Below are 17,367 nucleotides of genomic sequence, written 5' to 3' on the forward strand. Positions count from 1 at the left end.
TAGCAGGAGCACTGGAGTAAAACCTGAGGTGGGCATTAGCACTGCCTCAGCGCTTCCCTTGGCTTTCCCCAACATCTGTGGGTTTGTATGAGGTTTGGCACACAGGGCCGTGCCAGCAGGGGTGGAGATGGTGCTCCTTGCTCAGACCCAGGGAGTGTGAGCCTGTCATTTTGTGTCCTTCTCTTGCAGCTGGTGTGGGAAGCCCAGCGTGTCACCAGCTCGGGTCAGCCCTGTGTGTTGTTTGGGGTTTCCTTCAAGGGTGTGGGGTTGTTTTAGTGTAGAGTTTTGTTGGTTTGGTGTTTTGTGTTTTTTATTTAACACTTTGCTGTCAGAACACTTCTTAGCAAAAAAAGGCAGAAGCTTGAAGCCTGAAGCCCAGCTCTTGATCCTTGGTGGCACTGGCTTAATTTTTCCAGCTCTAGAGACTTCATAGATCAGGACACAGCACTGCTGGAGCTGCAAGTCCAGCTGTTGTGGTTTAGGGCTCTAGAGTAGATATGTTTACCATGAATATTGCTATCTTAAAGATGTTCAATATTTGCCTTCCTTGCCTGCTGGCACTTGGAGTAGGTGCAGTGAATAATGTCCTGCCCCACGCTACCCAAAGAAAAGCAAGGACTTAATTTTATTTTTTTTTTAAGCAAAAAAAAAAGGAACTTTTTACCAAAAGCTAAGAGCATTAAAATAGTGTGGGATTTTTATTTTTCTTTTTAATCTGAGGAACTGCTTTGATCTCAGATAAAATCTAGCTGCAAATGCAACTAAAAAAAAAAAATCTCCCAGCTACTGCTGCCAGCAAAGCAACAGAGCCCTTGTGCTCTCATCTGGAAAAAGATGCCATATAACCACAGATCACTATAAGGTTATGTCCCTTATATTTTAAAAGCCTTTTCTGGTAAAATTTGTCTAGAACTGACATTAATAACTTTGTTCAGAAAATTGTGTTAAGTGGGATAAAAATGTGATCAGTCCAGTCACAACCAGATTTCCATTTGTTTGTGCATAAAAGGGTGAGGTATTCTAAGGGAGGTTGAAATTGCATTTTTTACTCATCAGTCCGGGGAGTGATGCTCTGCTGTACTTCGCACTTGTTTTTATGTCCTTGTTTCTTCTCTTACACTACACACAATATTTATTTTCAATTCCCTTTAGGTAAGGAAACTCTTGGTCAGTTCTTCTTTGCATTTCTCAGGGCAAGAAAATGCTGGCTTGGATTTTTGCTAACTGTTCTGGAGAGTGTCCTTTGAAGGAGATATGAAAAGACGTTCTCTTTTGATACGTATGGTACAAAGAATTATCTAACACAGCTGCAAGGAGCTGGAGTGTTTGATGCTGTCCTTTCAACTACGAAAAGCAGTCTTTTGAAATGTGGTTTGAACGTATGTAGTAGGTTGCTCCAGCAGAGATGAAGGCAAGAGAGCTACTAGCAAGCTTAAATGAGATGTTTCACCTCAGTGATAGTGGCTTTTTGGGGTAAAAGTGAGGGCTGAATTTCAGTGTGGATCTAGGTAGTGGTCAAAGCTCAGATTACATGCTGATTTTGAAAAAGAAATAAAATTACTGTTTGGTGACTGCAGTCATCAGATGTGTGCAGCCTGGGGAAAGGCTCAATTAGCCTTCCCTACTTTTTCATTGTCCTGAAGTGGACCAGCAGATGAAGGTGTATTCCCCATGCATGTTGCAAGTCTGTTCAGGTCTAAGTCCATGTATCTTACTAAAGGAATGGGCTCTTAAACAGCTGTCTGATTAGGGAGGAGGGAGTGTGGTCCAGGTGTCCCTGCACTGAGCCAAGTGACCCAGATTTAGCTGCTCGTGCAGGAGCTGGCAGTGTGCTGTACGTTCCCAGTGGATTATGACAGTCCTGTGGTGCTGGCTGGGGACCTTCAATCAATAGGCCTTGCGAAGTGGAGCATCTATCCATCTTCAGAGCTCTGCCCTTCTGCTAATTAATCCACCAACTCATTTCACATGAGCTCTTGAGCAGTTGGTAATCTGTGTTCGACAGCTTTATCAGTGGGGTGGGTGGGGAAGGACGTGAAGGCTCTGCTTCCCACTGTCGTCCTGAGAAGTGTGGAAACACGCATGAAATGTTGATGAAAGCAGGAGTGATTGCCCCATCCTCTCAGCAAGAGCAAGTTCTTGGAGTTGCTCCCCCCTCCCCGCCATGTGACTTCATACGCTTTGATTAATGCCTGTCGTCTTTTTTTAATGATGGATTAGGAACTTACCCAACTGGAAGAGTTTCTTCCACTGCAGTGACCTATTAAAAGTGTAATTACTTGATGGCCCCACCCTTATTAAGAGTCCAAAACTTGAAAGCTTTGTTTCTTAGTTTGTTTGGTTTAGTTTTCTATTTATTTTCACTGCTTTTCCTCTTGCAGTTCCCCAGAAACCAATATTATGTAAGGAAATCCATTGTGTTGCACTTTCCCCCTTTTTGGACGGGATGAGCCAGTCTGACCCACCTTGTCCTTCTGGGGAGGGGTTGGTGGTGCCTGGCAGAGGATCTGCTGTCCTGGCTAGCAATGTGCTTCACCAGAGCTCCTCTGATCTTCTGGGCTGAGTCATGTCAGATTAGGTCATGGGAGTGAAGGCAGTGAGCTGGGTAAGAGGAATGGATTATTTCTCCAAAAAGCAAGAGCTGCTTTCCTGGAGTGATTGGAGACCTGTGAAGGTGCTTCAGGTTTCTAAGCCACTTTGTGCATTTAGATCCCAAGGTTACTTCTGTTGGAGGTGGGGGAAAGTAGAGAGCGTACTTGCTGGTTACTTAGATGCTATATTTCTGAAAACAGACCTGGAATCATTTTTTTCTTAAAACTTTTTGGTATTGTTTTTTCTCCTCCAAATCCTGCAGAGGGGGAGGTTTATTGTCCTAGCACAGTGGACACCCTTTGCAAAATCAACAGTATTTGTGTAATATAGGCTGGGAGGGAGAGGAGTGTGACAGCTTCTCTGCTCAGGGTTGAGATGGGCTTCTAATTAAGGGGGGAGGTGGGCAGAGCAAGAAAAAAAGGTCAAAATTACAAAGAGAAACACTAGCTGATGCTAGGTGACAGGGTGATTCCATATGTATAAGCAGCTCACTTTGAAAATATCACAGGTTTTCTCTCTGAAGTCTTTCATGACCGTAAGTAGGAATTCCAGTAAAACATGCTGTCTAATCAGGTTAGGTCTCATTTGTATGCAATGTTGATCTAATTAATGATGACAAATTGAGATTGGATTGCAGAGGACTTTATAAGCATCCTTGATTATTTTTTTAATTAATGACCTCAGAATGTGAGTAAGGATATAAGCAGGTTAATCAGCCTTTTCAGAAGGAAAATCTTTAACAATTGAAAATATTGAAGTGTTTGAAAACAAAAGCCTTTATAGTCTAAGTTGAACAAAGTTGCTCGCATGCACTCTCATACAATAAAACCTCCTTCAAAACCATGCTGCAAAGGAACAAGCAGTTATTGTTTGTAATGATGAGACAGAGTAGGTTGTTGAGGTTGAGGGAGAAGCCCTCTGAATTGGGTGAAGTAAGAACTAGAGCAGCATAGTGTCTCATTTATTGTGGGAGAATTCCCATATGCCCATGCATCGCAGTATCTTCTCCCGTTTCTGCAGCAGAAGAAAACAATGCATTTCAAAAGTGTGCCACCTCAGATTTTTTTGTTCTTTGTGGACGCTGCATGCTGGCCTTTGCCACCTGGAGCTCAAATAAATAAATAAACAGCTGCACTCCCTTTTCCCTCTAAAAAATATTTGGCAATCACCTGCCACTAGCAGAACCTGTTAAATAGGGGAAAGCATGGTTGCAGTAGGGAAGTAAAAATTAGAATTGTATGTCAAGGTAAGTAAAAGTTAACATTACTGCCAAATGCAAGCTATCAAAAAATGAATCTGATCCGCCCATCCCCAAAAGCAAGATACCACCTTATAAGTCATGAGACTCTTTTTTAAAAGACAAACAGGTTCTTCTTATTCTCTCCCAGGTTTTTGAGCCTTTAGGGTGCATCTGCTAAATATTTTAAAACTTTTCTTGATAATCACAAGAAGGCAGAAATTGCTTTAAGTAAGTTTTTTTAAAATGAAAACTGAAATTTATTTGCAAATTTTTGATTCTGCTGAAGAAAGACACCAAACCCTGTGAGACTTGCATAATTTGGGTGTTGGCAATACCTGAGTTTAGCAGTTTATTCTCATGCCCTGCAGTAGGCTGGAGCTGAGCTGGGTTGGTCCTTTCAGGGTTTGTTATGAAACATGGAGCTCTCCAAAGCTGCAATCCATGTTCCAGGCAGGCTCACTGGTTTTCCTGTTCTCAGTAAACTCAGCTGTACCTTCAGCCATCAGAAAATGCTCAGATTTCAGACTCTCTTTGCTAGCAAAGCTGGATAATTGTGTGTGTGACATGCATGAAAGCAACTAAGTGGATTGTGCTGGCTGGGGTTAGTGAATTTGGAAAAGCTGCATTTTAAGGAAGCTGAAAAGAATGCACTTAAATTAGTCCACACAAGCAATAACAGGTTTTTGTGGTTGAGAGAACAGATTCCTTGGCTGGGCTATCTCAGTATTTCTGTTTCAGATTGACTCATTCCATTTTTATCTTAAATACATTCTGTGTTCTGATCCACATAGAAAATTTGGGACGTTTTTTGCCAATCTCTATAAAATGAATTAGAGGACTGTGCATAAACACAGTGAAGCAGTGAGAGGGCAATTAGATGTGTACATTGCCTTGACTCAACAGTTCTTAATTATGTGTTCAGTATTCTCTTAAATAATCTGTTCAAAAAATGCATCATTTCAGTACCTCTGGTCATGTCCAGTAAGTCCTGACTGCTGACCCTCTCTCAGTATCATAAGTGAAAACTTTTTTTAAAGGCTGGTGACCCTGTTGGTGCATACACGTGGAAGGTTGTGCTGAGTGTTCCTGTGGAATCTTCACTTTTGTGGTTCCATGGTGGTGTTGGTCCGTGTCATTTGAGCTTTCTGGTTTCACCCTTTAATGTTGCATTTAAAGCTGTCAGGAGAGAGGGATTGAATGTGGCCTTGTTACAGGATTTTGGGTTTTCTTCTCCTCAGAGGCTCCTAGTCAGCAGGGGTGTAGGCTTTGCCTGTTTGCACAGGGCAGCTGAGAAGGGTCCTTGTGAGAAACTCATTTATACAGGGGGTTTGCAGCCCTCCCCAAGCAGACAAATTGGGCACCTGTGGGCTGCTCTGGGAGGAAATGTCTTCAGCCCAGCCGGTTCCCCAGCAAAGTTTAGTTCATTGGTGATAATGAACTAAACTTGTTAAGGCAGAGAGGAAGGGAAAAGATGGTGCAATCCAAAGGGGGAGAAGTGACCTGGAAGGAGAAGGCAGTAGAGGAGATGATGGGGTTGCAGTTTGGGATGCAGGTGCTACAGGCTGATGAAGTGCTGTGAGTACTTGGCCATTTGTCTCAGGTGAAAAGTGGCTCAGTTTTGGCTTCCTTGAGCCCTTGGCAGCTGTGCCTGCCTCAAGAGGCTGCTTGCAGCATGCGTGGGCTCTTGGCACAGGGCGGGTGTCAGTTGCTACCGTCGCTCTCATGCAGGGAGAGGTGGCGTTTGTGTTTTCTCGCTTGAGGAGCTTCTGAGGTGTTTCCCTCTGTGTGACATTACAGGACCTAACACCAAAGCTGTTCAGGCATAAGTAACTTTTCCTAGGTCATCTACCTGGAAAGAGAGGAGCCAGGCTTATTGTCTTTGAAGGAGGTGCCTTTCTCACGGCAGAGAGGTGTTTTCAAGCACACAAAGCTGGGAAGAACCAGTTCACCTGTGAGAACCAGTCAGGAGGGGACTGCTGGCTTCTGTTTGGGTTTTTATGCTTGAGTAAAATGAGATCTCAGTGCATTAGGTTCCCATTAGAATGTAATTGTGTTTTTTCCCCATAATATCTTTGTCATGTATATTTTGTTTTTATTACCAGTTACCATCTTCTGTTACTCTTTACAAGCAGCTGTACAGACCTGTGGAGCAGTTTCTAGAAAATGCCTTGTGATGTGAGCCATCTTGCTTTTTTTCCTGCTTTTTTATGTCCCAGATTGTTTTGTAAATCCGACTAAGGCAGTGTAGCCTCTGTGTGTGAGCAGGAGTTTTGCTCTATGCTCTGTGAGCCCAGTGTCCTCCATGGTGACAGAGCTGAACTGTGGTGCAGGACCGTGCTGTAAGGGACGGTCTGTACCCCGTGCAACCTAGTGGTGCCCAGGAAAGGTGAGAAGGGAAGTTATTTACTTACTGTATGAACTGGTATTTGTCAGCACTGGGAACTGAAAATTTGGGTTTCCTGCGTTTGAGCGTGATCTTCAAACAGCACAGTCAGTGTGGGGCACCCAGCATGCCTGTCCTGCTGGGAGAAAGCATCAGGTGGTGTAAATGACCTCCTCTCCCCACTAGGATTTAGCTTCTTGGTTGCAATGTTTGTGGCTGATTCCCTCCCACTGTAACTGGAGATGAGTTAGAGCTCACTACTACTACACTACTCCTGGGATCTGCAAGTGAAAAACCATGAGGCATTAGAACACAGGATGGGGAGGGGTTGTGTCCCCCACTGGGGCAGAAGATCCCTCTGCTGTTTTGTGCAAGCAATTTCTAGTTTCACTGGCATCATAAATTTTTTCATCTTCATAAAATTCGTTTTAAGGTTTTAGCTATTTCTGAAGGAAAACTCAGAGGGGAAAAATTAGGTGCAAGAAACTTTTTGGTTTTTAAGGAGACTTTTTTTTGTCTATGTGGAGAGGGAAAAGCATAATTAAACATAATTTTCATCAGTGCAACTTGCACAAAAAAAGCCCCACCTACTTTCATGAGAAAGGAATAAAGAGAATCATAATCCTGGATTAGGTATCTTTCACTACACATATATAAAAACAACACCGTGTGAAAAGAGGGAAAATATATATGTGTACATACACACACCAAACATACCAATGTGCCTCCAGCAGTATTACCAAAGGAATTAACTTTACAAGAAACAGCCACAGCCTGGAAAGAAGCCATTTTTCAAATAAAAGCTGAATGAGACCTGTGGTTTCTGAGAACTGTGAGAAGGAAGGGTTAAAAAAACATCTACAGATAAGAATAGCTGATGTTGGGAGATGAGTGAGTATCTTGAAGTAGGGGAGGGTCACTATTTAAATCAGCTTTTCTTTTTTTTTTTCCCTCCTCTTAGTTAAAAATTGGCTTGTACTGAGAACAACATGTAGGATTAATGTAGTACTTTAAATCTTCAAAGTGCTGCACAAACATTACTTCCCTAATCAGCAAACACCTTTGCTTGGTAGGCAAATCAGGAGTGGAGTCGCCATTTTAGAGAAGGGAAACCAATGCACCAGAAGTGCCAAAATTCCCAAACCAGCAGCTTTTGGAGTAGAATTTTTTTTATGCTTTGTGTTTTTTTGGTATTTTGCTTTTGTTTGATTGGTTTTTTGGGGTTTTGTTGTTGTTGTTTTTATTGTTGGTTTTTTGAGGTTTTGTTTTTTTGTTTTTTTGTAGCATTCAACACTGGGACTGCCTCTGGGCTGGTATGTAAAAGCTGCTGAGCTCTCCTGGATTTCACAAGTGCTAGGCATGCAAAGCAGCCTGGCAGAGCTGCGAGAGGCATCAGCACAGTTGCCTCCTTACCTTTCCAAAGGTCACGGCTGCTGGCCCAGAAGGGAGGCAGCAGCTCCAGGGCAAGGAGGGTTTCCTAATAGGTCGCCAGTTTCCCCCACACCATTGATCTCTGTAACTTAAACTTCTAACTGAGCACTGTTAGAAGATATTTCAACCCTACAAAAAAAAAAAAAAAGTTGTGCAAAAACTATTTGAGTGGCTGTTGAATAAGTTGCTTTTGGGTAAATTTTTTCAGGGAGGCTGATGCAAGAGGTATTGCTCACCATATAGCAAAGACTGCCCTTGGAGATGGTCATTCCTTTCTTTAGGTCAGCTGAAATACTGCATTTGTCATAGATATTGTGTCCTTGCCAACTCTATACAGAGCACACAGCAGTTTGGAGGTGTGCTGGAGGGAGAATAATTCTGTGTTGCATTGGTGATGCTCTGTGTGCTGAGGGTTTAGCTACAGTGCTTGGCAAGCCATATACTGTGAAGAAATTCCTACTTTGTTTTAAAAATAAGTGTCCTGAGTAGGAATGGCTTCTATATAGAAAGCATGAACTTTATTATGCAATGGAAGTCTTTTCATGAGGTTTTGCTGTGTGCAGATGTGTCAGATTTCTTATTGTAAACACAGCAGGATAGCTACCCAAGTAAGAGCTTACATCCTCTTGCAAATAGACCTGAGTATTGATTCAAATGTTACCATTTCCAGTTGTTCGAGATAACACTTAAACATTGGAACAAAACTTGGTGGAGCTGCAGGAGGAGAGTGCTATTTCTCCCTCATTTTGTTTTATTTCTTTTTAAATGTATTCTGTGAGAGTTTTCTTAACAGACCAAAATATTACATGTCTGATAGGAAGCAGTGTTTTATGGTCTGCTGATATGTGTTAGCTGCTGAAAGTCCATCTAAATTCAGCTTTGTGGAAAGGTGAAAAATGTGCTAGAGGAAACAGGAAAACAGCACCTGAAGGCTGACCTGGCCTTCCTAAACAAATGACAGGACTTGGGTCTACATTTTATGGCCCTGGTGTTTTCCCCCTTAGCCACGATGTCCATGCTACCCCGGGGCTCTCCTCCCCGCATGTTTTGTGCCCTGGGGTGCACCGTGCTCTCCTCCTGGGAGAGGAGATGCCCAGGTCAGGAGCTGCTCCTGCCCTGTGATTTAGATGTGATCTGGGTAACATCGTGCAAGTCATTCCCTCTGCCTCTGCTCCCCCTCCTCCCCCTTTCCACATACCCACCCTCAAATACAGAACTGTGATCCCATGCTGTAAAACACTTAGACCCCTGATGTGAGATGCCCAAGGGGGGCAACTAGACACTGCTGCTTGCTGTGTGTGCCCTATCACTAGCTTTAGCTTTCAGGCCTCTTATTTTGCTTTGTTTACAGGACATCAGAGTCTTTCTACAGACTAACTTTTGAGGCAACTGAAACGTGTCTTCAGGCTAAAACCGCTTGGGTTATTGCTTCCCCTGCTTGAGATACTGAGCTTTACCAGCACTGGGCCTGCCAGGTGTGAGAATTCCTGACACACAGGCCATTTGGGGGCTGTGGCTAGAGGGAAAGCCTGTTCCTATTCTGTAGGCAGAGCACAGGGCTGTACCAGTGCTGTGTTAGCTGTGGTGCTGAGCCTTAACAAACTCGCCCTGCCACTTGTCGGGGCTCATTAGCTCAACTGTGTGAGCTGTGGCTGGGAGCTGCCTCCCTCCTGACCTGACAGTGGGAGAAAATGAGCCCAGGTTTACTGTCTGACCTTCACCTAGAGCTCCTTGGACACCCCCTTAGAAGGCAGGGCTGGAAGGGATTCCCATGGGGAAGGGATGTGAGCGGTGCCACTGGGCTTGGTGCCCAGCCTGAAGGGTGTTTGCAGAGCCAGCAGCAGGGCAGGCAGTGCATCTGCTCTGTCTGCATTTGAGCATCAGCATTGCCATGGGTGGGAGAGAAAGACTCTTCCCATGAGATGTTTGTCCAGTGTCTGAGCACTGAATGATCCCTCTTCGTTAATCAGCAGGGTGGTGGCTGGTTTTGCAATGAGTTCCTTGTCTCCCATCTCTTCTCCTGCAAACCTCTCATACAACTCATTCTTAGTCATTTTTTTAGACCCATACTTGGTGAGTTCTTGTAGGCATATGAGCAAGCAGGACTTCAACAAAAAGGAGTCTGTGTGCTTCTAGATATCCTACTAAAACCTCTTATGGTATTGGCACTCACAAAGAAAGTGGTGAGGCCCTAGGAAAATCTTCAGAAGTGTTATCATTAGTTCTGTAAGGTTTGACAAAGACAAAGCATGTGGACTGACTGCTTTGCAATCAGCTTCTACAAGGAATTCATAAATTTGACCTTTATTTGGCATTCCCTTTGTGTGCTGACTTCTCTGATGAGTCATTTTTGCCCATTTCCTTTGCCATGCCTCTTGAGGTTGGAGTCTGTCTTTCTGGGCTTGTTTTTCAGCAGACTGATCTGTGCAAGATAAAGATGGGGAGAGCTGGGTTGTGCTGATGCTGCTGGCATTCAGAAGGAGCGCTGCAGCACAGGAAGAGCAGCTACATAGGTGAGACAAGTTCCAGGATGAATTTGCTGGGACACGTGCTGGAAGAAAACAATTTCCATGCTGCATGTCTGGTGTCAAGAAACAAAAATGCTCTGATGCTGTTAGTCACCCTGCTGATCTCAATCTGTTTAATGGCGCTATTTTGTTTCAGTGCACTGATATTCCAATGTGTGTTTTGCAGCTTATTTCAGAGAAGCTTCTGAAACACAGAATTCATGGGGACCTTTCTCTTAAGGAAGATGGCTTGGGTAGCATGTTAAATGTTGGTGAATCACCTGGCCAAGTTTGATTCTGTTAGTGATTGGGAATGACTGCCTTGTGACCTCTTCCCTCTCCACCACATGGGTCAGAGCTGTTGGCAACCCTTGCCTCTGAACAGGGAGCTCCTGGGGTGCCCCTAACACTGGACCCCCTGGGATGGCACTGTGTCCACAGTGTGACCCCAGTGTGACCTGCTTGCTGGGGAAATCGGCATTTCTCTGCTCCCTGGAGGAGCAGAACTGAGCACGCAGGCAGGTGCTGGCTGCCAGGGGGTGGTGCAGGATGGCCAGGTATTTCCTGCATGCTGGGGTCTCGGGGCAGCTTGCTGCCTTCAGCCTTTCCAGCATGGCTCAGCAAGGGTGTAGCAGTTTACTCAGCCTTTTAAAATGTTTTTCTTTTTATTTTTTTCCCCTTTTTCCATTGGCCATACCAATCTGATTACACCTTCAAGGGATCATCTGCCCCTAAAGCTTAATTAAAGGAGCTCGTCTGACTCGTCACTGACTCACCTGCCACCGTATGAGCTCATGTCTGACTTGTCCTATGAAGATAGTGAAATATGTCAGGCTTCTCTGAAATATAGCAGGTTTTTTGTTTTATTGCACCCTTGACACTGCTGTTGGCTCCTGCAGAGGTGAGCAGAAAGATGACTGCCCCAACTTCGTTACTTTTATCTAAACTTAGTTGCTCGCCTCTTTGCGCCTTGAAAAACCAGATGGGGTTTTGCTTGCACAGCTGTAGGTATGTTAGAGTTAATAAAAAAAATATTAAAAATTAAATAACCTTTGAGTTTTGGCTTCAGGCAAACTAGGTGAAATGATGTGTTTTGGAGATGAATGCTCTTGCAGGAGGCAAGATGTAGCTTGCAGGAGAACATCTGCAACCAATCCATTCTGTATGAGATGGGGCCAAGACTTGTTTGTATCTCAGTACCTGTTCAAACATGTTATACCATAGCAAAAAGAGGTTTTGAATGCATTGAGGAAGGGTGGGTAGGAAGGAAAAGAGACATCAAGCTGAATGTTTGCTTAATAGCCTTGATTTCTTCATTAAACTTTTAAAGCACTTTAATAATCTGATTAGCTGCTTTCTTAGCATGGAACAGTTTTTCCTTTTTTTTTTTTTTTGCTTTCTTTCTTAAAAGAGAAGAATCTCTACTCATCTTGGTGCTGTGAGATGAGCTTGCTTTGTGACCTGGAGCAAATCCGCTAACTGTTTGCTACTTTTCTGTACTCACCCTGAGGACTGTTGGTGGAAGGATGTTCTGTAATACATTTGATCAAAGACAGTGCAGAGATTCAGTTACCAGGCTGCCTGCCTGGACCCTGGAATTCAGCTTCCCAGTCCAAAGCTCCTTGCCAGCTACTCCCATCCTCTTTGTCCTGTCAGAACTGAATGTAGCACGAGCATCTTGCAACGGCAGCTTGCAAAGCTCATTTGCCTGCCTTTAATTGTGCATTTGAAATGCCTCTGAAGGCCTGTGGCAGTGGAGAACTGTTACATGACTCAGGAGTGGCTGGAGTGGTGAGGCTGGCAATAGAGGCTCTCATGCTGAGGTTCTCTTATCATTGCACTGATGGTTCTCATCATCATATTGAACTCTGCATTGTTTTGGTCTTTTTTTTTTTTTTTTTGTAAGACAACCCCAGAGATGTACATGCAGCTGTATTTCTGGTTTGCACGTGTAGCTCATGTGGGTGTTGAAGGTGCGGACTGTGTGTGACTGGGATTTGTTGTCAGTGGAATGTAGCAATTGTTAGTCAGATCTTTTTGCTTGTCTAATAGGCTGAATTTCTTGCTGAGATGAGAGAACTGATTTGGGCAGATTCAGGTGGACAGTGTGAACACAGTGCCTCTGAAATCCTTTCAGAGGAAAGGGGCATGCATTTCAAGTGGTCTCTTCTAGGTAGAGACGGGGTTGTAGTACTACCTGGGTAGTATTTTGCTAGTGCTTAAAACCAGCACACTGTTGAGGTTTGTTTTTTCTCCCCTTTTGTCACATCAGATCCTGCTGTGACTTCACCAAAAGTGCTTGTGTAAGTCGGGCAGCCCTGGTCATCCTTGTCAAGACCTCAACACAGAAGCAAATTAAAGGACAGCAAGATGCACATATGCCTGTCCTCTGCCTTTGATGTCAATAGGGCTCTTCCACTTTGCACTGGCTCTTCAGAGGGAGGTTATTCTTTCTCCCAAGTCTTCATGCCCTTGTCAAATCCCTGCTGACTCTTGGTGCTGCTGTTTAGATGTGTTACCTGGCCAGCTACCAGGAAGGCCTCCTACATCTTGTCCACACTTGGCAGATAAACACACATGGGAGGCACAGCCTTGGGCTCCATGCAGTGCTGCGTGAATGTGCAGGCTGTGCCTAGAAAGATGTAGTGCTGCAGCAATGGGCAGGGTCATTCCAGCTGCAATGTGCCAGAGCCAATAGGATGGTTTAGGGGCTGTGCAGGGATGGCTTGCTGTGCCTGAACTTCTTCTCCTGTATGTCACACATGGGGGTCAGCATGCGACCAGCCATGAGTCCCTGTAGCTGCACCAGGACCATGCCTTGAGCAGGAACACTGCTTGCTTTTGCCTTGCCCTGCAAGACTCATCTTGACCTGGAGAGACGGTCAGGGTTGTGTTCAGGTGCAGATTATACCTCAGTCCAGTGTGTTTAGGGCTTCAGGCAAGAAGAATTTAGGTAGCCCTCTTGTCCATGAGTTTGCTCTTGCTGGGGCTGCATGAAGTGCCTGGTATGTATTTCAAGGCCCAAATGGGTCTCTGTCCTGATGCTCTGGTGGCTTATGCAGTCTTCCATCTCTTTCTTCAGAGTTGGGTTGCTGTGACACTTTTGAGAAACAGCAGGGGTCATCTCTGGAGAAATCCTCTTTTAGAGGGAGTTTCCAAAGTGATTGACTGTCTGGGGTTCTGTTTGACTGAAGCCACTAATGGCACTCTCTTAGCCAAGCATTGGCTTAACCCACCAGTTTTATCCCCGCCATGTGCAAACATTGCCTTGTTCCCAGAAACCTCTGTTGGCTCCTTATCTGAGTTGGGTGATGTAATTATGCCTCCCAGCCCACTATTGCAATGGGAAAATGGGTTCCTCTTGTTGGAATTTTCAAGAAGCTTGCTCCTCGGAGAAGCACACATCAGCCTGTGTGGGAATGGGGTGTTGGGGGTGTGTGTTTTGTTTAGTATTTTTCCCCTTGGCTACAAGAGCAGCTAAAACCTGTAACCTACAGGAGTTGGAAGCTTCATGCAGAAAATTAGCTTAGGTTGGTAGAAGAGTTGAGATCGCATTTTTCTTGGCTAATTAAAGGATTAAAGGTGCAGAGATTTAGAGAGAACTGTCAGTGTGCTACAGGAGAGAGCCTTTGATGGTTGAATCCAACTTGAGATTAAACAAATTGCATTTAAATAAGAAATACATGGCAACAGTTACAGTCTATCTGGGCCTCTCTGTTCCTTGGTGTCCTTCAGGGTCAGGTAGATGGTGTGCTGTGGCTAGGGCTTCTCCTTCCTAACCAGCTTCCTTCTTCCCACATGCCTCTCTCTAGAGTGTTTCAATCTGTTGCCTCTACATTTTGTAAATTTTTTTTTTTTTTCTTCTAGCCCAGTGCTTTTTGTGCAAAGGAGCCTTGCAATACACAATAGTGAACTGGTGTCTGTCATAGCAGTAGCATGGTCACATGCTTGTTGTGTGTTTTGTAGTATCTCAGATCCTATTTAGGGTCTTTCTGCATCCTGGTGCTTTGCTGTCTGCACCTGGAGAGCTAAATGTTTACTCCACTGTGACTTTTTTTCTGTTGTTCAGTTGAGAAGCTGGTGGACAGAAAGACTTGATTGTTTAATGGTGTCTTCCTCTATATAGTGGCTGGTAAAATTCTAGAGAGGCAGTGAACTTGTGCAGGTTCCAAGTCCTTGACTTCTTTGATTCCAGTTGATTGTCTTCAATGGGCTACACTTGCAAATGGCTTGCTAGTGTTAGTCCCAGCCCTTCTCCTGCCTTTTCATTTGGACAGCATTACATTCAGAGCTGCTAAAGGGATGCTTTGACGTGTTACCCTTGATAGCACTTGCAGTAGTGCAGGCTTATGAGATTCATGGTAGCTATCTCAGTATAAAGCTTGCTTTCTGCTAGGGCAGGAATTAATCTGCACAGCATGGTACAGGGCAACAGCCTGTTCTGCCCATGGAGACTTTGCACCTTTCTCTGCACCACATGTGAGCTGTAAGGAAAATGGGAGTGCCAGACTGTGAGTGAATAACTTCTGATGTTGCAACTCTGTCTTGTTTTGTTCCATTTTGTTTGACTCCTTTTTAGTGAGGAAGGGGCTTGCTGTTTGTTACCTGCCACCTATATAAGACCATGAGAGGGTTTTATTTCCTTTTTTTTTTTGTTGTTGTTGTTGTGGCAATAGAGAAAATCACAAAATTGAAACTGGTAAAAAAATCTGCTGGGATTCCACAATCACTCAAAAACATGGCATTACTTACTAGTTGGGTGTGGTTAGTTGGGAAATCTGACTTTAAAATTATGTTTCCCAGGGAACTATTCCTGTTCTCATTGTTATCCAGTAACAAAGACTGCTTTTTGGTTGGGAAAGCAGTCTTGCTTTGAATGGGCTAGGTCTTCTCACAAAGCATCTGTTGCTTGGGGTCTTCAGAGCTTGCAGTTTGCAAATGAAGTAGTGCAGAGTAGTGAGGTCTGCAGGGACAAAGGGCTGTTTGGTGTTTTCCTTGGAAAGCTATCTTCAGGTTGTGGTTGCAAGGATTTGCATCTAAAATCCACATTAATTCCTGTTATATTTCCAGTTAGATCATGCAGATGGCATTATTATCTTTGCTACCAAGTGAAATAAATCAATTGCTAGGTATTGAGAGACTTGATGTAATCTACTTTCAATAATTTATAGATCTGTTACTATGTCATGGCGTATCTGGGTAGTCATTCCTTTGGAGTTTACCTAGCAGGCTTTTGTAGATCTGCCTGTGAAGTGCATCCAGGTCCATGCAAGCTCGCTTTATACACTTGTGCTTTCTTGCTGAAATTTCAAAGCAGCCCAAAAATCAGAGATCTGGACTTTGCTGTGTTCAAGCCTTCCATTTCTTCTGTGGCATGTTCCTGCACAATTCCCTTTGGCTTGCATATTCACTGGGATGTGGTTTTACATTCTACTCTTAGGGGGCAGGAGATGAAAAACTGAAGATTAGTTATTTCTCTGAGGGGTATGGTGGACTGCTGCTAACACTTCCTGAACTTGTTGCAAGCCCTCCTCCCTTTCTAAATGCTGCTCTGTGGAACAGCTTTCTTCCCTTTGCTGCAGTTGTACAGCTCCAGGGAGTATGAGGCAAAATGAAGGAGTACCCCAAACCTGATATGGGCTTGTTGGTCTTCCTAGCAGAGAAGATGCCACAGCATTGACCTCACTGGCTGGCTTGGAGGCAAGGTGCTGTGGTTTTGAGCAGGGAATGTCCTGATGGCTGCTGCAGCAGCTCTGCTGTGTTCCTCAGCATGGAACTTGATGAATTGTTTCCCACGGTACGTAGGAAAATCAAGGTCTCAGTTCAGTAAGGCACTTGAGTGAGTGCATAACCTCTAGCACGTGAATATTCCCAGTGAAATCTCTTGGGTTCTGTTGGAGTCAGCAAGGCTGCTCCCAACCTTAAAGGTAGGCATCTGCTTAAACACCTTGCTGAATCATGTCTTGACTTTGAAAGTAGGCTCAGGAGAAACCACATGAGTTGACTCAAGGACTGTGCTTAGCTAGGTCATTGAGGATGGAAGGAGAAGGCTGAGAAGGAGGAGGATCTGGGTAAAATACAGATCCCAGAACTCTGCAAATGCGGGTAATAGTTGACTTTCTTGCCATTTATCCCCAAAGCTTAATTGCATGAATAAAAGGTTTAAAGGTTTGACTTAGTCATCATTCATCCTAAATATTCTGGAGCTGCTGTCATGCTTTATTGACCTAACTAAGTTCTGAGTTACTGCATCTTTATGTTCTCAGTAAAACTATGACTTGCTCAGTTAGGTGTAATTTTTGTCTTTCCTAATCCTTATGTTTTCACTGTGACTCAGATCTAGAGTGTGGCCTCGTTGGGTCAGTAATTCCAGAAAACAGAGGGATGTTTGCAGAAATGGTTTGCTTCAGTCTGGATTCTCTATTGTCTAGGAGAAGGAGAGGGCCCTTTTCTGCTGGTCTTCATACATAGGAAGAACATTTGTTCCTGCTTGGTGTCTCTGTGTGAGTTTGTTGCCTTGCTCACCATCCTGGCCAGAAAAGCTTTGCTGGCTTTTCAGTTTAATTATCAATGAAATGCTCAACAAGCAGGAGAACAATATTTGCATAGATGTAATTCTGGAAGTTGAGCGTAATGTGATCAGGAAATGGGACAGGCCCTGCCTGTTATCATGGAAGAGACTTGCTGGTACTTGCACTTAGTTTAAAATGTAATAAGATCTGACTCAGGATAGTTTCCTGGACGTTAACAGAGAAGACTCAATGCCATTTTGGCAAGGGTCTGGCACTATCCTTTCTGCACAGGAACAAAAGAGATTTCTGGCAAATTCATAAATTTGTTCTGAAAGGGCTTCTAACAGTACACTGACAATTTAGAGGGAAATGGTCTCCCTTGGAGCAGAAAAGCAGGGGCGTGTGTGTGTTTTCAGGACTTTTTTTCTGAGATAGAAGCCAAGGAACAAGGCGCTTGCGTGCTGTGCCAGTGAAATCTCCCTGGGAAGACATGATGCTACTTGCAAGGTATGCACAAGACAAGACCAGAGGCGCCGCAGTGCTTGATTACTGTCAAGGACTCAGTTGGAACTTGCCTTTGCTCTTTGGCCTGCAGCATTTATGTAGAAATTGGGGACGCTGCTGCTTGCTTCCAAAGCTTTGCCTTGATGGGTCCTGCCCACATCTAGGCAGGGAGGAAGGAGCGGGGGGGCTCAGAGCCTA

At 44.2% G+C, this 17,367-nt stretch overlaps 1 protein-coding gene across 3 annotated transcripts in view; it reads left to right on the forward strand.

The window, feature by feature from the left end:
* TP63 (tumor protein p63) overlaps positions 1 to 17,367 on the forward strand; it is an 81,935-nt gene that overhangs the window by 32,950 nt on the left and 31,618 nt on the right. The window lies entirely within an intron of this gene.

This window comes from Vidua macroura, chromosome 10, assembly GCF_024509145.1.
Source record: "Vidua macroura isolate BioBank_ID:100142 chromosome 10, ASM2450914v1, whole genome shotgun sequence".
NCBI classification, from domain to species: domain Eukaryota; kingdom Metazoa; phylum Chordata; class Aves; order Passeriformes; family Viduidae; genus Vidua; species Vidua macroura.